The 26,733-nt window shown below is 38.2% G+C and overlaps 1 protein-coding gene and 1 non-coding gene across 6 annotated transcripts in view; one reads left to right on the forward strand and one right to left on the reverse strand.

Moving 5' to 3' along the window:
* Positions 1-26,733, forward strand: part of MEIS2 (Meis homeobox 2) — a 229,841-nt gene that overhangs the window by 120,103 nt on the left and 83,005 nt on the right. The gene's annotated exons all lie outside the window — the stretch shown is intronic.
* On the reverse strand, positions 26,552-26,686 carry LOC129563655 (U4 spliceosomal RNA). The gene has a single exon (XR_008687396.2). It is a non-coding gene; the product is annotated as a U4 spliceosomal RNA (small nuclear RNA).

Genomic DNA, 26,733 nt, shown 5'->3' on the forward strand with positions numbered 1-26,733 from the left:
GCTTCCCAACCCAAGGATAGAACCTGGGTCTCCTGCAATGCAGGTGCTCTTTACAGTCTGAGCCACCAGGGGAGCCCAAAAGGAGGTCATAGTCCTACTGTAATTAATATGCATTACAGAGCTATGGGCTTCCCTAGTGGCTCAGTGGTAAAAAAAAAAAAAAAAAAAAAATCTGCCTGCCAATGCAGGAGTGAAGTGAAAAGTCGCTCAGTCTTGTCTGACTCTTTGCGACCCGACCCCTTGGACTATACATTCCATGGAATTCTCCAGGCCAGAATACTGGAGTGGGTAGCTTTTCCCTTCTCCAGGGGATCTTCTCAACCCAGGGATCCAACCCAGGTCTCCCGCATTGCAAGCAGATGCTTTACCAGCTGAGCCAACAGGGAAGACACAGATTCAGTCCCTGAGTCAGGAAGATCCCCTGGAGAAGGAAATGGCAACCCACTTCAGTATTCTTGCCTGGGAAATCCCATGGACAGAGGAGCCTGGCAGGCTGTAGTCCATGGAGTCTTCAAAAGGTCTGACACAATTTAGAGACTAAACAACAACATAAAGCCATAGTAATTGTCAGCTTTGAGCTGGCACAGAAATGAACATGCCTGTCAGTGGAACAGAAGAGAAAGTATATAACCATACCAGAAGTTTATGTAAGAATTTGTTTTAAAATAAAGATGGCATCTCAGATGGGAGAGAACAGAATAGATTATGTCATCTGATTCCTAAAGAATTAAAATTCTCAGTGTAAGAAATAAAACAATATTTGTATGGCAAGAAACAGCATAAGTGACTAACAGTGTAACATGCTATATATGAGATAGAGGATGTATTCAAAGTATAATTTAATGGCAATTTTAATAATAAATGAATATGTTGCTAAGTGTATATAGTTGAATAGACATGCATCTGATGCAGCTCCACTCTTAAGTAGTTCACTAGCAAAAAATGCAAATGATCAGTAACCATGTAAAAAGTTTATCTTCACTAGTACTTGAGGAAATAAAATACAATATCAGATTTTACATATCAGCTTAACATAGAGCAAAAAGAACAGTAGCACCAGTGTTGGCAGGGAAAGGGGATACAGGCATTTTCCTGAGCCTGCATTGATATAACCTTTCTGGAGAATCAAACCTTAAAAAATGCATACTGATGACTGCACATTTCCACCTCTAGCAGTTTTCCTGAAAGATAATAATTTAGTGAGCAAGGATATAAGTAGGTATTGATTATAGTTGTTGCTTACTTTAATCACAGCACTGGACACTATCCAGTCATTGAGAATAAAAAGATAAATTGAGGTGCATCCGTATTGTGGAATATTATGCAGTTATAAGAAATAGTAATGGATAAACCAAAGGGGAGGGCTTCCCAGGTGGCGCTAGTGGTAAAGAACACCTGCCAATGCAGAAGGACATAAGACATGGTTTGATCCCTGGGTCGGGAAGGTCCCCTGGAGGAGGGCATTGTATCCCCCTTCAGTATTCTTGCCTGGAGAATCCCATTGACAGAGGAGCCTGGTGGGCTACAGTCCACGGGGTCACAAAGAGACACAATGAAGCAACTTAGTATAGCACAGCACAGAACTAAGGGGTTTACTGATATGAACATTTGTCAAGACCTGCTGCTGAGACCTGGACTTGAGCTCAAGTAATGTTAGTTGCCATAGAAAAGACAGTTAAATTATCTAAATTAAAATAACAGTAATACTGGAGATGCATCTTTATTGATACAGGAAGATTTTCATGCCATTTTTAAAAGGTAGGTTAGCATATAATGCAACATGAACCCATTTTTAAAATATATATATATAAATTAAATATATACATATGGAAAATATTTGGTAAAATTATGACACAAAATGTTAGCTGTGCCCGTTCTGGGTAGGGAATTGTCTCGGATTTGTTTTCTTTGTCACTTTTTACCTTTTTAAGTGTTCTCTGAACATGTTCTATGTAGATACTAATTAGTAGGTTTCTTTCTTTTTTAAAAATTTATATTTATTTATTTTAAATTGTTTGATGATTGCTTTATAAAATTGGTTTGATTTCTGCCATACATCAACATGAATTAGCCATAGGTGTATATATGTCCCCTTCCTCTTGAACCCCCCGCCATCTCCCACCCTTTCCCACCCCTCTAGGTTATATAGAGCCCCAGTTTGAGTTCCCTGAGTCACACAGAAAATTTCCATTGCCTATCTATTTTATATATGGTAGCGTGTGTACTTCCATGCTACTCTCTCCGTTCATCTCATGCTCTCCTTTGGCTTCCCCACCCTGGTCCATAAGTCTGTTCTCTGGTTTGCATCACCATTGCTGCCCTGCAAATAGGTGCATCAGTACCGTCTTTCTAGGTTCCATAAATGTGCTTTAGTAGTTTTTTAATGCTTCAGAAAAAAAGATCCAGGTAATAAGCAAGAAAGTGATATAAAGCACTTTTCTGGGCCTGGAAGAGGAGTGCCATTGTGGGACAGAGATAAGAGCACAGATCCTGGAGCTAGATTGGCCTAGGTTCATCTAATCTGGATTTTGCTCCTCACTGACAGAGTTTCCCCAGGCAGGTCATTTACTGTTTCAGAGTCTGCATCTGAGGATTAACAAAAATGTATGTAAATCACCCCACACCGTGTCTGGCACATGTTAGGCACTTTACCAAAGGTTAATCCTTACTGCTGCTGCTGCTGTTGTTGTAAATGCCAGGGAAATTGGCCTGAAGACCAGAAACAAATTTAGATTGCTAAGAAGAAATGTGGATTAATTGTCTAAAAGTTTTCATTTTTTTTCTTCTGAAATATAGAAAATGTTCATGGTTTTACCAAAAGACTGCTGCTTATCAAAGTTTGTCACACTCTAATTTGTGCCTGTAGAGTGTGTGCCCTTCTAGAGGGCTAGTGAGGTAACATTTTTAATACAGGTCATCATAGACCCTATGAAAAGAAATTTGTACACAATGGTCACCCAGCAAGCAGTGGATGAAGTGGAATTAGAGTTGCTTGCCCCTCTGTTTAGACCTGGTTCTGAATGCAGTTCCCACTGTGGCCTGTGTTCACTGAAGCTCTGATTACTAGAAATCACTCAAGAAGATAAAGATCAGGGACATACCTGGTGGTCCAGTGATTGAGAATCCACTTTCTAATGCAGGGGATGCAGGTTCACTCCCTTGTGGGGGAACTACGATCCCGCTCCCGCAGGGCAACTAAACCCATGTGCCACAACTAAAGAGCCCAGATATTATAGAGCCCATGACCTGCAACTAGAGAAAGCCTGCATGCTGCAACAAAGATCCAGTGCAGCCCCCAAAAGAAGATAAAGATCAGCCAGGTTCTCCTAAATTTTACCTTAAGGAATTAGAGGTAGGGAGTTTCAATCATGAAAGAGTTCTGCTGTGTCAGCTTTTAGAGTAACAGAGAGATTTTATGTATATTAACATTATGAGTTGATGTTTATTAATATTATGGTTTGACTGGGAGTTAGGCACTGTGCTATTAAGTACTTTATTGCAGGGATTACCTTCTTAAATATGACAACTCTATGACATCTGTATTATTCCTTTTATAGGTGAGGGACCCAAGACTTAACCAAGGTCACATGCTAGTTAGTACTTTAGATTGAGAGCTTGAACTTGACTCTATCTGCTGTCAAAATTGGTGCTTTTGAAAACTTTGCTACTACTTAGTTCTCAGTTTCTCCCAGTCAACATTTTTTTTTAAAGCTGTATATCAGTGTGTCTCATTTCTTGCTATTTCATGGATTTGATTTCAATCTTTTTCCTTAATATCGCAACCATGAGAAGCCAGGTTTTAAGTAACCATATAAAACATTCTTGAAAATATGTTTTCCCTCAACTGAATGTTGGTTCTAAAACTGTACTATTGAACTGTTATTCGTATACTTACCATACCTTCTCTACTTGAGTTTTTAAGTTTGGAGGCAGGGGTTGTGTTTTTCTCCTCTTTGTATCCCATGCAAGCCTAGGGCTTGCTCATACTAGGTGGTCAATGAATTAAACTGCGTGTCCCATTGATCATTAAAAACCAAACAAATCAAAATCATACTTTTCTCCTAATTTTCTCATTAGTTATATCAAGCTCATAAACAATTCAGTCTCAGCCCTCACATCTTCTGCTGTCCATTGGGCTTCTCTGGTGGCTCAGAGGTTAAAGCGTCTGCCTCCAATGCGGAAGACCCGGGTTCGATCCCTGGGTCGGGAAGATCCCCTGGAGAAGAAAACGGTAACCCACTCCAGTATTCTTGCCTGGAGAATCCCATGGACGGGGAAGCCTGGTAGGCTACAGTCCACGGGGTCGCAGAGTCGGACACGACTGAGTGACGGAATGGAACGGATGTAGGTTTCTAGGCACATTAATAGAGAGCCCTCTGTCTCCAGCAGCTCTGGTCAGTCACATCATTTGAAAACCTATGTTTCCAAATGACATGCATGTATTAGTATATACATATGATACCACTGCCATCCACCTTCATTCACGTTCTTTCCTAATGTGTTATAATGTGCTTGGTCTCACACTGGAGAGGCTGTGCATGTGAATATCGTCTCAATTGTGTGCCAGTCAAAACAATAAACAAGCAGTTGGAAATGTAAGAAAGAAATGAAGAAACAGTTGGATTCCCAGCTCCACCACTCACTAGCTATGCAACCTTAAACACAGAACTTACTCCCTCAGAAGCTCTTAGATGGAGCTGGTAATATTCATCTCACAGCACTGTCCGGAAGAGGAGAATGAACGTGTGAGTGTGCAAAGCCTATAGCACATAGTTGGTGTTCAGTAGATTCACAGGACGCTGGGAAGAAAAAAGAAAAAAAAAAAAAACACCTCATTTTTTGTGAACCCATTGCCTTGCCTTAAGAAATTTCATGATTCTGCTTTGGATAAATTTGAGGAACACTGAAACACAGATAATATGATTTTAAAAAGCAAGAAAGGAAAAAACAAAGCAATCACAGGTCTTTTGGAGAGTATCTGTACCTGAACGATGTAAGGAAAAAGCTTCAGTTTACTGAAATTCCAACAGCAGTCTTCAAGCAGTTCAGTCTGCACTGATTTGAGGAGCACTTTTGTTTGCATAAATAAAACACTAAAAATGTTATTGAGCTATTCCATGGAGGAGCTGCATACCTGGTACCGTAAGACTGTGTTTTCATGTGGTTTTTATTCAAGGCAAAACATAAACCAATGAAAGAAAAACAGAAAGTGATAAGTAACGTGGCTGTATTTTCCATGAACATATGGTAGATGTTTAAAATGAGGTATGTCAGCTATTGATTCCCCAGGTGCTTGCCTGAGTCTCGATAATAAGGTTGTTCTGGGAGAGATCTCCCATCTCTTGATATTTTGATCGTTGGGAAAATAGGAGACTGAGTCTGCATTTACGAGCATGTGTTACCAGGAATATTTTTTTTAAAAGTATTTTGCCATGATTGGCACACAAAAGGTGCCAAGAACAGTTCTGATGGGTGTGTCGATATTACACTCACTTTCTCACCGGAAAAAAAATAAAAACCAAACAACAGAAAAGTCAGAGACAAGGAAAAGACTATTCTCTTCTCGACGGAGCATGGCTTAGAGATTTAACCAGACGACGTAGTTTTTCAGGGCCCTGCTGTCCATCTGATTCTTGATTTAGCTCCGTTAACCCTTGTTAGTCAAGGCCACAAACCTAAGAATCCAGGAAGTATGAGATGGGGCAAAGGTCAGCCCTAGAGGACAAGATCTCATTTCAGCATGACCAAATGCATTCTGTTTGGGAAATTGCCGTTTTTTTGTTTCTATTTTTCGTTTTTTTAACTGTTAACATGGCATGTCGTAGCTTTGGAATGATTTAGGAATTTGGGAGAATATAGGAAATCACTGAGGTATTGGTATACAGAAAATGACTTAATTTTTTTGAGTATAAACTGTTAGATTTTCGCAGGGTGAATGTATTAAAATAAAATATCTGGACTCTTGACCTTCTTGTGGTCAACTTCTATGGCTTGATGGAAAGGAAAAAGATGACAAATGAAATAGGAACTTGAGATACCAACACTTAGAATTTTGAAATCTGTTGTTTTTAATTTCCCTATGATGTATTTTTAAAAAAATATAACTGTAGAGCTGTTATCAGCCCTGATATAAAAATATTCTAAAATCAAGAAGACTGTACATTTCATGGTATAAAACAAGACAAAGGTTCATCTTTAATTGAAATTTTGATGACACTCTCCAACTTTCTAGGAAATGAAAATGTGACTGATTTGTATTAAGATGATTTCAAAGGCAAAGACAGAAAATGCTGTCAGTTGGAAAAAGATATTTGAAAAATAATGAGAGTCAAGCTGACATGAAAATATTGCTAAATTAGATGTTTAGAAGTATTTAACTATAAATACTGGGCTTCCCTGGTGGCTGCAATGCAGGAGACCCAGGTTTGATCTCTGGGTTGGGAAGATCCTCTGGAGAAGGAAATGGCAACCCACTCCAGTATTCTTACCTGGAGAATCCCATGGATGGAGAAGGCTGGCAGGCTGCAGTCCATGGGGTTGCAAAGAGCCAGACACGACTGAGAGACTAACTGATCAATTATAAATGCTAGCAGATGCTCATGGACAAGTCACATCATATTTAAGCTAAAAAACATCAATTTTAGAAATCAAGGGATTTATATATCTTACAAATATTTCAAATCAAATATTAGTTCTTTTAAAATAACAGAAAAACAATGTCTTTAGTTTTAAGGGATTTTTTTTTTCAGCGTGAAGTATAGTTACAGATTTAATTTCTTATTTAATTAGTATCATGTCAATCATTTTCTCAATCCTGGCCCCACATGTGAGGTATTCATATCCTATTTTATAAATGAGCAAAGTGAGGCTCAGAAAGATGAGGTGACTTGCTGATAACCAAGTGAAAATCAAAGTCGAGTCTTTTCCTACAGCTCTGTTGGTGTTTATTGGCAAGTACAAGGCATACATGCAAATACAGACTAAATCTAGTAGGTACTTCACTGATTTAAAAGATAGTTCTTAGCCTACGCAAAGAGATCTTTTCTTGGTGCTAAGCAATAGAGGCAGTTTCAACAGATTTGTGGATAACAGGAATTGGTTTCAGTATTAAGAGTCAGGGAATTCTTCATTGTTTTTGTACAAAGAAAACAAGTAGCTCTGTGAATCATCTACAATTGAGTCCTCTAAATTCTGCTTTAGAAAAAAAGAGAGTTTCTTATACACTTGAATCTTAAACCCTAGAAATATTAAGGTTGTTTGAAAACCCAGAGAGATGGTGGTGGTGAGTAATGTCCTCAGGGCTCCTGAGTGCCATATGGCAACATCACTGAACGAAGGAAAGAACAGGAAGAAGAAAAACTTTTAAAAGGCATGAGAGTAATAAATGAGTTTTTAAAAATAATTGTGATCAGAAAAAGCACATACAGATGGAGAGAAAAAATAGAGATGCTTTGTGAATAGCCACTATTTGTTTACTTATTCCAAATGGGGAGAAAAATTAATATGCTTCTTTATTATATACCCAGTAAGTGGATAACTCTTCTTCTAAGAGGTTTAACTCCTGAGTCAGCTTGGCCAAGGAAAACAGCCATGCACAAGCAAAAGATCTAACAAATGTGATCCTGTGCCATTTTTAAAGGATCTTGTGAGTATCAGAAGGGCTCTTTGATAATCTTTTCCACTTCTTCAGGTGGGCCTCACCAACCACAGTTGAATCATTTGGTCCTCTCCATTGAGTTGAGCTTATACTGATATAGCTGCTGAATTGTTACTTAATTTCGAGCTTCTTAGAAGTGACTTGCGGTTACTCCCATGGTCTTTTTAAGAATCTTAAATCTAACGTGACACTCATTCATTCACTCATTTAATCCACATGTATTTATCAGGTCCTTCTTTTATGAATCACCCTCTGTGCTAGGCACTGAAGATACAGTGGTGGATAAAAACATAGATGCAGCTGCTGCCGTTGTTGTACTTATAACCTGGTAAAAGATAGCTGTTGTAAGTGCCCAGGAGGATAAACCTAGGAAGCTATGAGAGTGTATATTGAGGGAATTGACCTGATTAGAAAGCTCAGCATCAGTTAACTTTAGTTCTGAAATAGGAAGATATGGGCATTGAGGGTGGGGGATAAGTCATAGGGAAAGAAATCAGAAACAGCAGGTACAAAGGTCCTGTGACAGGAGTGAGAGTTGTAGAGTTGTAGAAATGAAAGGGCAGTGTGAATAGAGGGGAGACAGCAATTGAAGAATGTAGCAACCTGACTCTGGAAGCTTCTGCCAAGATCATCTGGTGCCTTAAAGGCCATGGTAAACATTTTGATCTTTTGCCTGAGAGTAATGCGGAAGCCCTTGAAGCTTGTCAAGAAGAGGAGTGACATGTTCAGATCAGTCCTTTACAGTGATCATTCTGCCTCCAGTACAGAGATCATATTGGAAGAGGGTCCTGGTCAATGCTCAGAAACTAGTTGCTACTGCTGCTAAGTCACTTCAGTCGTGTCCAACTCTGTGTGACCCCATAGACAGCAGCCCACCAGGCTCTGCTGTCCCTGGGATTCTCTAGGCAAGAACACTGGAGTGGATTGCCATTTTCTTCTCCAATGGATGAAAGTGAAAAAAGTGAAGTCGCTCAGTCATGTCCAACTCTAGCGACCCCATGGACTACAGCCTACCAGGCTCCTCCGCCCATGGGATTTTCCAGGCAAGAGTACTGGAGTGGGTTGCCATTGCCTTCTCTGCAGAAACTAGTTAGGGTACATCTTTTTAAAAACTCAGTCATTTTAGTTATACTTCACTTCTTCAGATCTATGATCTGCCTATTATATCTTATCATAACTTTTCTGTGCCACTAAACTGAAGTCTTTCTTTTTAAAACCCTTTTATTTATTGACAACATAATGCAACATCACAGAAAACTTGCTATCTTAAAAAAAAAAGCTGCATCCTCATTATACCCATACAGTTAGTTTTATGTCCAGATTTTTTTTTTTGTAGTTTCTACATGGTCTTTACTTTTGATACTGCAAGGTCTTTATCACATTCCATTGAGATTCAATGGAAATGTATTAACTGTAGTTACCTGTTGCTCCACACTGAAGACATTTAGGTAAGAAGTTTTAACCAAGGATGACAGGATCAGTGAAATGCTGTCCAAATATATTCTTTTTTATTTTTCAGCAATAGAAACTAAGATGGGAGAGTATATTCTGCCACTTTCAACCCCAATTATGTGAAAATCCCCCTTTATGGAGAATGTAAAGTCTCCTAAGTATTTGTATTAAGAGTAATGCATGTTGCTTAGGCTGTTAAAGAAATATTGATTTCTGACCCTTAACTGGAATACTTAGCTTTCATTTCTCTTCTTTTTACATAAATTGTGTATATTGTGTTCCCCTCAGGGAGAACTTAAAAGCATTTTGTGTTATAGAGGTTTTGTTCTAAGATCTTATTGCTTTTGAGATGAATAAATGGCAGTCTTGCTATCACTGGAACAGACCTATTTTTTTCCTATGTAACAAGGCATACAAGTACTACAGGGCTGAATTTGGCCCCAGAACTTCTCCAGTTCCAAGCCAGTTTCTTACGGCCAAATTTAGCTTCCAGCTTTCAGCCGATGAGAAGCTTTGGCATATAGACAATCTAATTTTTGTTCAGGAAAAAATCTCTTTGGATGTTTTAAATATAATTTTAAAATTTGTATTACCAGGTGACACTTAGGCATTTCTTAGGGATTGACTGCAAATGCTTGCTCAGAAAACAACATACCTTTGGGGCACTTTATGCCAGCCTTTGAGGTATTAGAATGAAATGGGTTGGCATCAAAATGTTTCAATATGCTATAGGAAATGAAATATGGCCAAACAGGTTTTTATATTCTGACTATTCCTTTTTCCTTTTTTCTCTTACTAGCCAGAGGCAAGTAAATCAACTTTACATCCCCTCCCTATTTTATTTTTAACTACTTACTAGGAAGTTTCAAGGTTTATTCTCTTTTTTTGCTTTTTCTTTCAGTTCATTTCAGTTCAGTTCAGTCGCTCAGTCATGTCCGACTCTTTGCGACCCCATGAATCACAGCATGCCAGGCCTCCCTGTCCATCACCAGCTCCTGGAGTTCACTCAAACTCATGTCCATCAAGTCGGTGATGCCATCCAGCCATCTCACTCTCTGTCGTCCCTGTCTCCTCCCACCCCCAATCCCTCCCAGCATCAGACTCTTTTCCAGTGAGTCAACTCGTCACATGAGGTGGCCAAAGTATTGGAGTAGAACATAAAATGGGAAAATTGCTTTTAAATGTTTCTCATCTATTTATCTCGTCTGTTGATGTGTTGTTACCTTAAACACATTTAATATTACTAATTAATTTAATTACACATCCTGTAGTTGCATTAACACATATTCTGTTATCTGTTTTAATGTGATGCCATGCACTCCCACAGCCACCTTAACTTAAAGCTTTAATTGCTTTCCCCAAGCCTCTGCTCATGTTTGATTTATCTGATTTCTTTGTATAAAGATTCTCTAGTTTACGATGTGTACACAAGTCATTAAATTGGTGTTGATGTTTATGCAGTGAAGTTGCCAACTGGTTACAGCAGACATCCCTTTATGAATTTATGATGGGGCAATAAAGACGAGTGTCAGGAGCCCCTTGTCTGGATGAGGAATCACTTTCCCTGTGTTACACTGGGGACAGCAATGTGGACATGTGCTCTAATAGGAAAGGGCAATGTTGAAATCCAGATTTGTCAAATTGGGAGCATCTCTAATTTACTGCAGTGAGGGACAGAGAGAGCACGTGTGTGTGAGAGAGAGACAGAGAGGAAAGGGAAAGAGAGAGGGAAGCGTATGTAAATGCTTTCACTTTGAAATGAAACTATATTACATTCAAGGGTTTCAACCAGGAGCCTCTTCTTTGTAAACCTGACTGGGTACATATACAGGTTATTATAGAGTCTGTGTCAATAGTCTAAAATTTATCTGCTATGACAAGTGAAAGAAATATTTGAAGAAGAGGGCTGTGTATGGTTTCCTTTTATCTATACATTTTTGTTTGTAAAAAAGACAAATATTCTCAAGTATTAGGTCACGCGAAGCTGTAGTTTACACTTTTTCATTGTGAAGAGATCTTCAAAGTCTATAGGTACGAGTTTAATTTTCTAATTCTTGTGCAGACACAAGACTTCCTGAGAGCTCAAACATGCTAATTTTAAAACAGTAGTACAGATGTTGCTATCATTTATAGGTGTTATAGTAGCTTCTTCATGTTCTAGTATGTACTGACTTGATTATCTTTGAGGTTTTTACTTCTCATTAATATTTGAAATTAGAAGTCAGATAAGTCAATTCTTAATTTTCAATATGTACCACGGAGGATTTATCTCAACGTATTACTTATTTCAGACCATGCTGTATGTGTAACTTTGTCTTCACATAAATGCTAGTGCAAATAACCAAAGAACTAAGATAAAGTGGAAGAACCCAGAAACATAGGAAAAACAAGCCAGATAAGGGGAAAAAAACCCACATTCATTTTTGAAGAAAAGGATGGACGATCAGGGAGGTGGAGAGAAGGAAGGAAGGAAGGTGTTCCAGATGGTTCTGAAATGTGTGCAGCATAGGAGAAGATTCTCAAATGTCATGTGATTTTCTGAAGAGACAAAAACAGGACTTCACTGTTGATGACAGAGAAGATAAGCTGGAAGTGAGATAGTGAAATTCATTTTTATCTACATTTCCTCCCAATTCTCACCCTTTGTGGAAGTTCTTTCTGTTCCTACTGAGAAAATTCAGATAATTAAATGCAGTTTAAGAGTGCAGACTAAGAGAAGAAATACAACAATGTCTAATTAGCAAGGTTGTGCTGATGAGGGGCTAAATTATATGCTACCCCTTACAAGTTAGAATGACAGAAATATCATAGAATATTCTTGAACTGCCTCTAGAAAAACCTTAAAGTAGAAGAGGAAGTTCAGGCCAGTTTACATTTCAGGATGAGAAAACAGGGTAAAAGGGACTGGTTTTGATCTGTGGCAGTCATCTGTTCAACAGGTACATTTTTACTGGGATCTTTTACTGTAGTGTTCTGAATTAGGCATGTGCAGGATAAAGAGACGTGAAATACGGTTTGTTTCATTGAAGACCTCACTGTCTTGTTGGGAAATCATCCCCGCCCACTCCCTCACCCCCTGCCCCAGTATCTGTAACACAAGGTAATACAAGATCTCAAGTACAAGTGCTTGAGGAATATAAATGAAGTGTGATTCAGATATCAGCTGATTCCTTTGACCACACAAGTGAGTCTGTTTTAAATCCATACAAACGTGATATCAAATTCGGCTGCTTCATCAGCTTCCTCAAGAAACCCAACCACATATGGATTGTTTTCAATTCTCTAGCTTTACTGAAGATTTGTAGTGTCATGGGGAGGTGTCATAACACACATCACACATGCCACTTGAAGAATACTCATTCTACTCATCTCATCCCCAGGTATTCCCTTTTAACCTTACTCATTTCTCCATCTCTTCTACTAGGCAACTCTCAACACAGCTTGTCAGCCCTTTATTCAACTGAGTAGCTCCCAGCTTTGACAAGAAACTTGGCTGCCACTAGACTCTAGGCTTGGAAAATTCATTTCGACCCCCATTTCCCTCTAAGCTTATCAAAGATCCTTTTCACTAGAGCTGCTGATTCTTCCTGCAAAGCAATTATTTGCCAGCATCTGAAAAATAAAAATTGATTCATATTAGTTTTTTTTGGAAAAGAGAGCAAGAATCACTTCAAAGTGGTGATCAAAGATCTTAAAGAATGGCATATCAATGAGAATAGGCTATGTTATGCTGCTTTGACAAATATCACCAAAATCTCAGTGGCTTAACATAATGAGGGTTTATCTCTTGGTCACACAGACTCAGCCATGCATTCATTCTACTGTCTGAAGCAACTACCCTCCACATGCAAATTTAGCACATATGGTCCCGCATCTTGTGGCACCTCCATCTCAACAAGTACCCCCATGCCTGCAGCAGCAAGAGAGAAGGCCTGGGAAGTTCACATCTGCAAGTGAATTCATCAGCTCCAAAATAGCACAGGTCCCCTCAATCAGAGTCATCTGTCTAGAACTAGTCATATGGTCCTGCCCAATTCCTGGGAAAGAGAGACACAGAGGGACTGGGAAACATAGACTTCTGTGTGCATAAAATGGGAAGAAAGCCCAAAATAATGGTGAACATTTAAAATGTCTACAATATGGGAAGATTTTGATGGCAGTGATATAGGAATAAGTGAACAAAGAAACCAGTGTGATTTGGTTAGGGCTTTACATGTGTGTTATAGAGTAATGGGGTATAAGTTTGGAAAAATGGCTTGAGGCCAGATCGTGAAAGGCCTCTCACTACAGGACAGAAACCTGTTTTATTGGTGACATGGAGCCATGCAAGTTTTGGGAGGAGTATGAATGACTCATGCTGTATATTGTGGGGGTGCTGGTGGTGATTTGTATTGAACTGTAGTCAGATTTAGAGACTTGAAAACCAGTGAAAGATTGTCTTCTAAATCAGCTCAGTATGAAGTAGCACTCAATTTCTGCTGTTTCTGGGGAAACACAGAGGACTGTGTACTAACTTATCTCCCACTCTACATCTCAGTTGAAGATTCGTTTTGCACCTGTTCTCACCTTATTCTGCTTTCTTGGTGGCTCAGATGGTAAAAAATATTCACCTGCAGTGCAGGAGACCCAGGTTCAATCCCTGGGTCAGAAAGATCCCCTGGAGAAGGAAATGGCAACTCACTTAAGTATTCTTGCATGGGAAATTCTGTGGACAAAGGAGCCTGATGAGCTACAATCCATGGAGTTGCGAGAGTCGGACACAACTTAGTGACTAAACCATCACCATCACTTTATTCACAATTAAAGAACCCGTCACTTTTAAGACCAGTTACCAGACAAGATATTAAAAAAACCACACATCTGAGAAAACATTTGTATTTGGAAACACCCGTGAGGTCCACAAGTATTTTCTTTTATTATTGGAGTATACTTGCTTTACAATGTTGTGTTCGTCTCTGCTGTATAATGAAGTGAATCTACTATATGCTTACCTGTATCCCCTCCTTCATGAGCCTCGTGCCCACCACCAGCCCCATCCCACCCATGTAGGTCACCACAGAGCACTGAGCTGTGTTCTCTGCACTATATAGCAGGTTCCCTCTAGCTATCTGTTTTATACATGGTAGTATAGATATGTCAATTCCAATCTCCCAATTAATCCCACCTTCTCCTCCCCCCACTTTGTCCGCATGTCTGATCTCTGTGTCTGTATCACTATTCCTGCCCTAGAAATAGGTTCATCTGTGCCATTTTTCTAGACTCCGTATATGTGCATTAATATATGATATTTGTTTTCCTTTATCTGAATTACTTCACTCTGTATGACAGACTCTTGGTCCATCTACATCTCTAGAAATGACCAAATTTCATTCCTTTTAATGACTGAGTAATATTCCATTGTATGTATGTACCACATCTTCTTTATGCATTCATCTGTCACTGGACATTTAAAATGTGTTAAGGTACCAGTCGTTAGGAATCAGCTATGTTAAGGTGACAGGACTGATGTGGAAAATGCCAGTGACCTGGAAGAGCAATGGAAAAAATGAGGGATTCTGACTGGTGACTCTATTTACCCAATATGAATAAATAAATAGCTATAGTTTGTTACGTGTTTAATTATTATGTGCCAGACAGCATCTTAGTACTCTATTCCTTTAAGATGACCTGCAACACCTGGAATGGTCTACACCAGCTGCTTTTCCAGCCCTATCCTTGCACTTCACCCCTCTCTGAGCTAGAGGACACTGGTCTCCTGCTCTTCCCGCCTCCTAGCTGGCGCTGACCTTCTCTGCTTAGATGTCACCCTCTCAAAATGCTCTCCCTGACCACTCTATATGAGATCAATTCCGTCATTCTCTTTCTATCTTGGTATAGAAATAACCTCAATGAAGTTTATTTTTTCATAAAACATCACCTTCAGGCAAATTCTATATTTTTGGTTTAATGCCTATGTCCCCTCTCAGAATGTAAGTTTCATGGGGGTCAGGAATTTGTCTCTTTTGTTTGTTACTGTATTCCCAGTAGCTGTAACAGTTCCTGGCACTCAAAACTGTTTGTTCAATTAACAAGTGACTTATTTAAGATTCCTGAGACCCCTCTGAGGTAGGCACCATTAATTTTTGTATTTTATGAGTGGTGGACCTGAGTCCTAGGGTGGTTTGGTAGCATTTTCAAAGTTTCCCAGTTCCTAATCTATGAGGCCAAGATTAAACACCAGAACCATCTGATCACACAGTTTGTATATTTTGCCACAATACTCTGATGATAATCCTATACTCAGATCATGGTAATGGAAAGTTAGCATGAAAATTATTCTTTATGAATCCAAACATTTCATGTATATGTTTGAATTATTCATCTGACATTAATATATAATTATTGAAAACATGATAAATATTTCTATATGCATGAGAAAGTAAACTGACCCCCACCCCCCTCCAAAAAAAAGTGTCTTGTGGAGCTAATAGAGGGTGATCTTGAAGAGCAAATTTGCTCACATGGGCCAAATGCTTCCTCCTGCAGAGTGGGCTGCCTCCCAAAGAATTAGCCTCTCTCAAAATGAATTATTAACCCCAGCGTCCTGGCCAAATTCCCACTTGGATAGTCTAGGAACTGTTCAAAACTTGGAATCTATTGAAATTAGCCTGGCTTGATTGCAGTCTCTGCATTAATTGTGATATAATAGAGTTTCTCCAGAGATTTGTGCATATATTATTCTAATCTGTATAGAATGGCTTTGTCTCTTAAATTTTTTAAGTTTCTTCTTCCCCTCATGAGATATGGCCTGGATTTCTTTATAAATTTTTCCTTATTTTAAATTTCACTGCATGAATAACTGTAAGTTCCTTTTCCCTTGGACTTGCCAAGCCTTTTTTCACTTGAACGATTAGTCTCTTGGTCATTATCGCAGTGTGTTGCAGACATTAGCCATAAGAAGCTTCCCAACTCACTTACTCAAGTGCAAGTATAGCCTGGGTAGGAGCAAGGTTCATTCAGTAAAATTTTCCTAATTGTCTCTTTCAAATCCCCACTCCTCAAGGATCTTATGTTCTAGTTTTAGGAGTCATATATCCATTTTTAAGTTTAAAATAGCCTCAATTTTCAAGTTTAAAATAACATCCATTTTTAAGTTTAAAATAACTGGCCTAATGGTGTAATTGTTCAGGACTCCCATACTCATCCTAAATTATGGCTATTAATTTCTTCAGACAATTTTGTTAAATGATTTAGACCATTTATTTGTCTTGGTCTTAAGTAAGCTCTATAATGTCACCTAGATTCTAGAGAGGCAAAGAGGTATGAGTTTAATTAAACTACAGAATCTTTTTGCTTGTGTCAAATTGAAATGCATTGTGTTACATGGTTTTGATGGTAACTGTAGAGTTCATATAATTAATTAAATCTTGCCAGCGTCATGTGATTCTTTCTTTCTATAAGTTGGTCTTTCTTGCCTTGAGTTGGTATAATCAAGTCTTCAGTATAATAGATTATGTTATAATGGGTACTTCAGCAGTGTTTTCATACTGTCAGCTTACTCTCTAATCTATGTAGAGAGTAAGAATGAAGATTTTATTGAAAGGCAAAAATTATTCATAGGAAATAGTTGGCCTCATAGATTTTCAGCATAGGGAAAGACATTGAGAACACAAGGTTTAAATCCCTGCATCTCATTCTGTCTGGATCACAGACAAATGGTAACTCACTTCTGCTTCCTGCATTCCGTTCTTTACCTTTACCAAGTGCAATGAGACAATGGATGTGAGCCATGTGCACTTAGAACTTCAGCAGCTAATATTAGAAAAATGCTTTGAAAATGACAGATGGAAAGAGCTATAAATGCAATCGCTAATGGATTTATGCCCCCTCTCTCTCTCTATTCCAATCTATTTCTACCAGTATTTTCCAAAAAATTTCCCAGGGCTCCACCTGAAGTGTGACCTGATGGCACCATAGCACATGTGTTTCCTGAGTTGGTTGAGTGTTTCCAAAACGTAGCTACACTTTAAATTCAAATGTTTACCCACTAGGGTTTAAATCATGGAAAGTGTTACTGCATTAGTGTGACAGCCATATACGTCAGCCTAGAGCATTGTTACAAGTGCTGTGGGGCTTTCTGCAGGTTTTTCCCCCTTTATCTTAGTCAATATGGGCCTAGAAATGTATCATTCCTTTTTGGGAAAAAAAAAATCAGATTTTCAGTAGTGTAAATAAATTGACAGAGTCTGCTTTTAAGTCTGTAACATGCAGAAACTTCCCATCCCCTTGCCATGTGCCTCCTCCCAACTAGGTGGTTCTAACTATGAATGTGACAAGGTAAAAAGCCTAAACACTTAAATTTCTCCTGCTTCCCATGTGTACTTGAAATGAGACACTCCATACTTCAGTCTCAGATCAAGCCCGGAAACGTATTCCTTTATTTACTCACTTAACCAAATATTTATTGAGCTTGTACTGCTCTTGCAAGCACTTTTCTATATACAGCTGTGAAAAAAACACAGATGAAAACCCAAGCACTCATTAATAAGTCCATCAGAATGTTTCATTTGGCATTTCTTGTAAACATCTGAACTTGTTCATAAAGAAATATAGAAGAGCATTAGTCCGCTGAGGGAATTAATTGCTTTGTAAGAACATTATCTTATGAAAGAACTCAATTTAGCAAATAGCAGGCTCCTGAAGTAATTCAACTTATAATATTTATACTTACTATGAATTGAATTCCCAAATGTACAAGGAGTTAAAGGAGTATCTCCAGAGAGTTATTCTAAGTTCAATAACATCATTAGCATTTCAGTAGCTTAAAATTAAAAGGATGAATGTGTTTAGGAGCTTGAAGAAGAGAATAGAAGGCATATCCAGTCAAGTGTGAAAATACCCACCTCAATTTCTAACAGTTTCTCCATTCATCCAGACACCAGGATTCTTAAATTTCTTGTCCATGCTGTTATTGTTGTTTAGTCACTAAGTCTTGTCTGACTCTCTGTAACCCCATGGACTGTAGCCCACCAGGCTTCTCTGTCCATGGGGCTTCCCAGGCAAGAATATTGGAATAGGTTGCCATATCCTTGTCCAGGGGATCTTCTTGACCTAAGGATCAAACCTGTCTCCTGCATTGGCAAGCAGATTGTTTACCACTAAACCACCAGGGAAGTCTTCTAGCGTAGGACCTGGCATCTATCCATCAATGTTTTCAATGTTTGTAGAATTATACAAACATCACTATGATAAATAATGCACACAGTATTCATTCCTTATAAGAGTATATTCCTGCGTGAGTTAGTACTCAGTTGTGTCCAGTTCTTTGCGGACCCATGGACTGCAGCCTGCCAGGCTTCTCTGCCCATGGAATTTTCCAGCCAAGAATACTGGAGTGGGTTGTCATTTCCTACTCCAGGGTATCTTCCCAACCCAGAGATCAAATCTGAGTCTCTTGAGTCTCCTGCATTGACAACAGATTCTTTACCGTTAGTGCCACCTTAGAAGTCCAGTATGTTCCTAGGCCATTTCAAAATTGGCTGATTAGGTTAGAAAAGATGAAAAAGTAGGGGTTAATACATTTCTTTCTGAATTTCCTTCTGAATTTCTTCCCCTTCTGTATTTCCTTCACTGTACACAATTTAAAATGTTCTAACATCTGAATTGAAAAAGTCTTTTCTTTAGTTTCTTCCAGGTTAGAAACATTGATACTAAATGGATGCTGATTTGTAAGTGGGTCTGTGAAAAGGAGAGTTTGTCAGTCTACTTTCTTTCAATATCCAGATCAAATCCAAGAAATGATCTTATAGTCAAAGTCGTGAGTTGATGGTGATTTTTGTTCACATTTTTTAATTCTTTGAGATAATTTTTGACTCCTCCTATTACCTCTCGCTAAAAATGATCCTCTCTTATCTTTCTTAAGAAAATGTGCTTATTTAGATAAAAGCATAATCAATACTTTCATGGAATATACATGGAATAATACCTTGGATTTTACTTCATGATTTTCCACTAGAATCTAAAGGCCATTTGTGGTTTATTTCTCGCCATGTGGCAATCCTTAAGTGTTTTGCTAACTTCTTAGAGAACTAAACCCACTCAGCTTATGTTGCATGACGTTATATTCCCAATTACTCAAATAAGAGTATTTAAATTATTTAAATATTTAAATAATGCATATGATTCAGTCAGTAACACCTGAGTATTCATGTTGTTGAATACTTCAAAATACCTTGTTTAAAATGAAAAACTTTATTATTCCCTTATGGTCATTTGGTCAACTCACCTTACTCTGAAATGTCAATGCTTTTTGTGTTATGGTAGAATACAGGTCAAACTTGAGTTCATCTGCTAAAAATACAACAGACGAGGACTTCCTTGGCATTTCAGTGCACTTCCAAAGCAGGGGATGAGAGTTCAATCCTTGATAGGGGACTAAGATCCCACATGCTGTATGGTGTGGCCAAAGGGGAAAAAAAAACAAAAACAAAACCTTGCCAAGCATGTATCAGAAATGTCAGAGGGCACTGTCCATCATCAAGAAAAGTCACAAGTAATATGCAAACAAACAGGCACCGACAGTCAGAATGGCTTCCCAGGTGGCTCGTGGTAAAGAATTTGTCTGCTACTGCAGGAGACATGGGTTTGATCTCTGGGTCAGGAAGATCTGCTGAAGAAGGCAATGACAACCCACTCCAGTATTCTTGCCCGGGAAATCCAGTGGATAGAGGAGCCTGATGGGCTACAGTCCATAGGGTTGCAAAAGAGTTAGACACAACTTAGAGACTAAGCAACAAACAAGCAACAACAATCAGAATAGATGCTCAACTAATTAGAGCAGATGCTGGCCATAGTGCTTCATACCAGTTGAATTCAGCTACATTAAAGATCTGTCCTTTTAAAGTCCAGTTTTTGTAGAAACAACCCGTTTCAGGGCTTATTAAATCCTTGTAAGAAATATTTTCATGCAAAAATAGAATTCTTTGTTCTAAGAATGTAAAAATATACTATCAATTTCTAATATACAAAGCAGAAGGAATAAGAAGTAGCTATTGTTTTCTATAAATCTGATCACTTAATGGATTGGAAAAATATGGCCAGTGCAGTAATTTTAAATATTCATATTTTTAATATGTCCCCTATTATTCCTCTTTCCTTTATCCAAGTTGATAAGCAAATGCAAATGCTTTCTGCCGAGGTCAGCTTAGCTACCCAAGTTAAGAAGAGATTTTTCTTAACTATTTTCTGGTTTGCTATGCAAATTAGAAAGAAAATAGCCACACACTAATGTAAGTATACTATAAATATATTCTAGCATATATCCTTATTATTTTACATGAAACTGTTAATTTCTGTTTCTGTATTTTAGTCCATACTTTTAAAATATATTTGGATGTATTCAGCATAGCATTCGGAGAAGGCAATGGCAACCCACTCCAGTACTGTTGCCTGGAAAATCCCATAGATGGAGGAGCCTGGTGGTCTTCAGTCCATGGGGTCGCGAAGAGTCAGACACGACTGAGCGACTTCACTTTCGCTTTTCACTTTCATGCATTGGAGAAGGAAATGGCAGCCCACTCCAGTGTTCTTGCCTGGAGAATCCCAGGGATGGAGGAGCCTGGTAGGCCGTCTATGGGGTTGTACAGAGTCGGACATGACTGAAGCACCTTAGCAGCAGCAGCAGCAGCATAGCATTTAATTATCATGTGAACTGAAGTGAAGTCGCTTAGTTGTGTCCGACTCTTGGTGACCCCGTGGACTGTAGCCTACCAGGTTCCTTGGTCCATGGGATTTTCCAGGCAAGAATACTGGAGTGGGTTGCCATTTCCTTCTCCAGGGGATCTTTCCGACCCAGGGATCGAATGCGGGTCTCCTGCATTGTAGGCAGACACGTTACCGTCTGAGCTTCCAGGAAATGGTAAAAGGTTCCGTTCCGTTCCGTCACTCAGTCGTGTCCGACTCTATGCGACCCCGTGGACTGTAGCCTACCAGGCTTCTCCGTCCATGGGATTCTCCAGGCAAGAATACTGGAGTGGGTTACCGTTTCCTTCTCCAGGGGGTAAAAGGTTAAATACTTTAAAAAAATTAAAAAGATTAAATACTATCAAATGATTTGTTATTTCAATATTTGATCACTTTTACCTTGAATGAGTAAATGTTTAGTCAAAAGACATTCAGAGTCATAGATATATTTTTAAGTGCATATATTTTTTCATTTTCTTTGCTTGCAACATGGATTAGTTTATGATCTTGTATACATAATTTTGGGCTCCAAAATCACTGCAGATGCTGATTGCAGCCATGAAATTAAAAGACGCTTGCTCCTTGGAAGGAAAGTTATGACCAACCTTGATAGTATATTAAAAAGCAGAGACATTACTTTGCCAACCAAGGTCCGTCTAGTCAAGGCAATGGTTTTTCCCGTGGTCATGTATGGATGTGAGAGTTGGACTGTGAAGAAAGCTGATCGCAGAAGAATTGATGCTTTTGAACTGTGGTGTTGGAGAAGACTCTTGAGAGTCCCTTATACTGCAAGGAGATCCAACCACTCCATTCTAAAGGAGATCAGTCCTGGGTGTTCATTGGAGGGACTGATGCTAAAGCTGAAACTGCAATACTTTGGCCACCTCATGCGACGAGTTGACTCACTGGAAAAGACTCTGATGCTGGGAAAGGTTGGGGGCGGGAGGAGAAGGGGACGACGGAGAATGAGATGGCTGGATGGCATCACCGACTCTGTGGACATGAGTTTGAGTGTACTCCGGGAGTTGGTGATGGACAGGGAGGCCTGGCGTGCTGTGATTCATGGGGTCGCTGAGAGTCAGACACGACTGAGCGACTGAACTGAACTGAACTGATACATAATTACCAGAAGATACATAGTCATAGGTATGTTCAAAAGACATTTTGAAGGTGCTCTACTTACTGATGAGTTCATTTGCTCTAAATACAATTTAGAAACTCACAAATTTTTTTTTCATCTACTTAGAAACACTCTTATTTTAAGTATTTGCGTGTTCTAAAGCTTGGGTAGAATAGTAATGGGGCCATTATATGTACATTGGGCTGCTTATGCTCAGTCGTGTCCGACTCTTTGCAACTCCGTAGACTGTAGCCTGTCAGACTCCTGTCCATGGAACTTTCCAGGGAGGAATACTGGAGTGGGTTGCCATTTTCTTCTGCAAGGATCTTCCCAACCTAGGGATCAAACCCAAGTCTCGTGTATCTGACATTGGCAGGTGGGTCCATTATCATAGATAAATGTGGCGGCACCTTGTTCTGTCTCCATCTTGATGTAGTTAGCGTTCACTAAACAGGCTGCTCTTAAAAAGGGAAGGAAAAACAAATTGATAAGATAAAACTGTGGGGAATTCCAAAATAAATACTGCTAACTGACCTTTTTTGATGGCTCAGTTAGGCATGTTCTTGTTATGGTACCAATTGATTGCTTTATTTACTAATATGGTGCATAACTAAGGTAAACAATTGGGTAATATCTTTGGCTTATATTTTTGTAATTCCTAGACAGACCGATAATGATCTTTCTTCCATAGTTTTAAAAGTCAGATAAATTCCAAAACATTTGGAGAACATGGAGCTAAAAGACAAGTTTTTCTGTTAGCTCACTTCCCTTTTTTAAGAGTGTGTCTCTAAGTAAATAGTTGTATCCCATGCTCATTTACATGCAAAAAAAAAGCTCTGTGTATATTAGGAAAAGAAGCCAGTAAGAAACCTCTCAACCAGTTTCCTAATGCTAGTGTTTAAAACCTTAGAATTTTTATCTTGGTGAACTGTAAAATGAAAGAATTAACTCTCATTAAGGAGTTCTGTTTCATCATAGCCACTCTGATTAATACCTCTGTAAGATTGTACAAGAAATGCTCAGTCACTACTGAAGTTTTCTTTTTAACCACCCCACTGTGCATCACAAGAAGTCATCAGTTTATAGCTACTTCCTTCTGATGACTTTTTAGCTTATCATTAACCCCATTCTCTTATCCTGTACTCTCAGATGAGCAAAGAAGATAATATCCACAACATTTCCATTGCTTACTCTAGAGATAATAACCTTTTTGAAAAAGAGATAACCCTCAGTTTCTTTAAACAATTTCTTCCTCTTTAAATCCATGTTAGCTTTCTCTTGTCAAGTAAGACTTTCAGTGCATTGTTAAGTAAATCAGACAAAATTATTTATAGCACGGTCCATGCGAATGAAATTGGACTAAATATACTGGAATTGTTTATTATTCCTTGTAAATTTGCTCCATAATTCTTTAATATTTACCCTACAACTTTTTATCCAGATGTTTTTCACATTATTAAAGAAATTAATGGATTTTTAAAAATATTTTTATTTATGTATTTGGCTACGCCAGTTCTTAGTTGCAACATGTGAACTCTTAGTTGCAGCATGTGGGATTTAGTTCCCTGACCAGGGATCAAACCCAGGCCCCTTGCATTGGGAGCATGGAGTCTTAGCCACTAGACCACCAGGGAAGTCCCAAGATTAAGAACTAAACTAATTTTTTTTTCTAATTCAGTCTCATATGCCACTGTGTCTGGGCCTGTTCAGTAGGATTGTTGCCATAAGATTAGATACAAGTATCTAAGTGGTCTAGATATTATATATCTTTAAAACAACTCCTTAGCCTTTTTAACAAGAAGAAATTAAATGTTAGTGAAAAGTCCTATGTACTTACTTCCTTTCCATAGTTTCTTAGTGGCACTATCTGAATTTGCCAATTTCTACTTAGTACTCTATGTTATGAAGTTATACTTTTGTTTTAAATAAGAGCTGATTTTTTACTATTTCACTGTTTGACATGCGTGAGTGGCTGGTATTATCTGCCTTGTTGAGTGTCTCCTTCCTTAAATCTCCCTTCTCATTTGCTATCTAGCTTTCACCTCAACCAACTTCCTTTTCTCTTATTTCAAAATAGTATTTTTAGGATGCAAAAAATTCACTTGTTTGTATTCTCAAATTTGATTAATTCTACATGCACTTATTGATACCTTGGCATGCTAAGCAGTGAACTAAATTCTGGAAATAAAATATGGATAGTCACTCCCTGCTTTCGAGGAGCACAGAGTGCAGTTTGTCAGAGAAACTGACAAATAAGCAAGTATTTACAATGCAGTGTGGCTAATGAAGAAAAATAGAATTACATGGGAATATATGGGATACAAGAATTAAGTAATTTACAGTGTAAAATCTTGCTACTGGTATTCATGATTCCTAGGTAGAAATAAGATGTTCTGTAAGAAATGTTCTTTGAGGTTATATAAGTATGAAATTTGTTCTCTCTGAGGAAGTCAGGGACATCTTTAAAAAAGGAGGAGGCCAACCAAGTTTAGGGCAAGCCACTTCGCTTCAGCCTTAGTTTCATTAGACATAAACTGAGAAAGTTTGTATTAAATGACTTCTGACTTCTATTCCTAAAACTCTGAGTCTGTAAGTTTTGTTTTTGCAGTTCACTGAAAAATCTAAATAGCCTAAACCTGTTTGAAATCTATTTCAACAAATGATCCATAAAATAAATAAGCACGAAATTCAATTTTTTGGAAAAGTGGTCTAGCTGTAGAACTGAGTAGCCCCATAAAATATTAATTTGGTCATAGTGTGGAAATGTGAAATGACTGTTAAATGAGTCAAGGCCTTATTTGTGGCCTTTGGCTCATTTGGTAAGATTACCCATTAGCCATGTAGGCAGCATAACACGCATGGTCAAGCAGCTCATGGGAGCATCCTAACAAATGTTAAATAAAAATTATCTTTCTCTAGCCTTAGGAATATATTGCTGTTATTTTCAAAATAAGACTGCTCAGCTTTAAAATCTCAGTCAATAGGAAAATAATTATATTCGTTGCGCTTAAAATCCTGACTACTATGTGCAAATGTTTTCTAATGTGTTTTTATAATATGTTTTTATGTTTTTTTGGAAGTTTAGAACTGGAATGAGTGTAGATGGTTTCTGACCATCATCTAATTTCATTGCTTCCGCCCATATGAACTCCCTTTGTATCACTGCAATACATGTATATGTAACATTTCCCTTTGCATATGCAAAAAAGTGTTTCTCCTTAGTCCTAAGACATTTTTTTCCTTTGTCCTTAACTTTGGTTTCATGAGAAATTCCTTCTCCATTCTTTTATTTTACCTATATCTTGATAATAATAAATTTAAAATCTCTGTATGATAATCCATCAGGCTCATTCAGTATTCCTTTAGCTTATCTACAAAAAAGCGTGTGCTTTTCTCTTTGCTCGTTTTAATGAGGCCTTCCTACTGTGGCTCTAAATATCAACCAAACATGTTAATCTCTTAGGATCTGGCTATTATTAAAATCTCTCAAACCTTTTCTGAATTTTAAAAGATGTGATTATTATAATTTAATCTGTTTACTTCCACATGAACTCAAATGGAAATGAATCTCCTGAAATAGCCACATTTTCTTCCTCTCAAATATACATCTGACATTAAAAAAAAAAAAAAAACAGCTAACTAATTTAAATCTGGAATCTGGGTTTCTATGACACCAAACATCTGGATGAAAAGTGAAAAATTCAGTAGATGTTTTCAAATATCCAAATATTGTGTTGGTAAAACAGTTAAATGACTGAATCTTACCATTTTTATCTGAATTTTTATGTATCATATATATGGCACCATCAGTCCTTTCTAATAGAAAAGTGTCAGTTTCAGAAATAATGCATTCACAAGTATGTATGTATCGAGTACCTATTCTGTAGGAAATATTCAAGTGCTATAGAGAGTTCAAGGTTGAAGGCTTAAACCTTGTCCTCAAATGATTTGCAGTCCAGTGAGGGCTGTAACACAAGAACACATATATACATAAAAGATAATGTGGAGTAAATAAAAATGGAAGGAGAGATAGCACTGTGTAATTTTGGGGGAAAGTGACTACTCAAGGCTAGGGAAGACTTTCCAGGGGACCTAGTGTTTGGACTGACCTTGATGGACATGCCAGAATCATGGAAATGGAAGGGAATGTTGTAATCACACAACATTTGAAATACACTCTCCTTTAGCACTCTGGAATTTTACTTAAATCCAATAATACTAAATTAGCCAGATGATTGTAACAACTTTTGTATCATTTTTCATTATCAAAGCCTTGGGTTTCTGTATGGTTTTTGTGTCTAAATGTGTTTCTTGGGTATTTTGATGAATTTATATTTATTTCCCTTAAGAGTTTCAATTTTCCACAAAGAAACATACTGAAATTTGCTCTCTTTCTGGTCATTATACAAATTCTACCTTGTACTTTGCTTTTCAAATTAGGAAAAAAGATATAAATTTCTCACAGTTCTATATACATTGCATGTTTAAACCTCTGTCTTCCAAGTTGCTGCTGCTGCTGCTGCTGCTAAGTCACTTCAGTCGTGTCCGACTCTGTGTGACCCCACAGACGGCAGCCCACCAGGCTCCCCCGTCCCTGGGATTCTCCAGGCAAGAGTCTTCCAAGTTAGGTGATTTTTAAAAATCTATTAGGATCACAATGCTGATCACCTTTTTAATTAGCAATAATCACACCTCGGATAAACCTCATTGGTACAATACTGCCACTGCACAAAGCTGATCAAATTTTTCAGTTCAGTTCAGTTCAGTCGCTCAGTCGTGTTCA

The sequence above is a fragment of the Moschus berezovskii genome, chromosome 9 (assembly GCF_049115385.1).
Source record: "Moschus berezovskii isolate FMDL1 chromosome 9, NW_MosBer_1.0, whole genome shotgun sequence".
NCBI lineage: Eukaryota > Metazoa > Chordata > Mammalia > Artiodactyla > Moschidae > Moschus > Moschus berezovskii.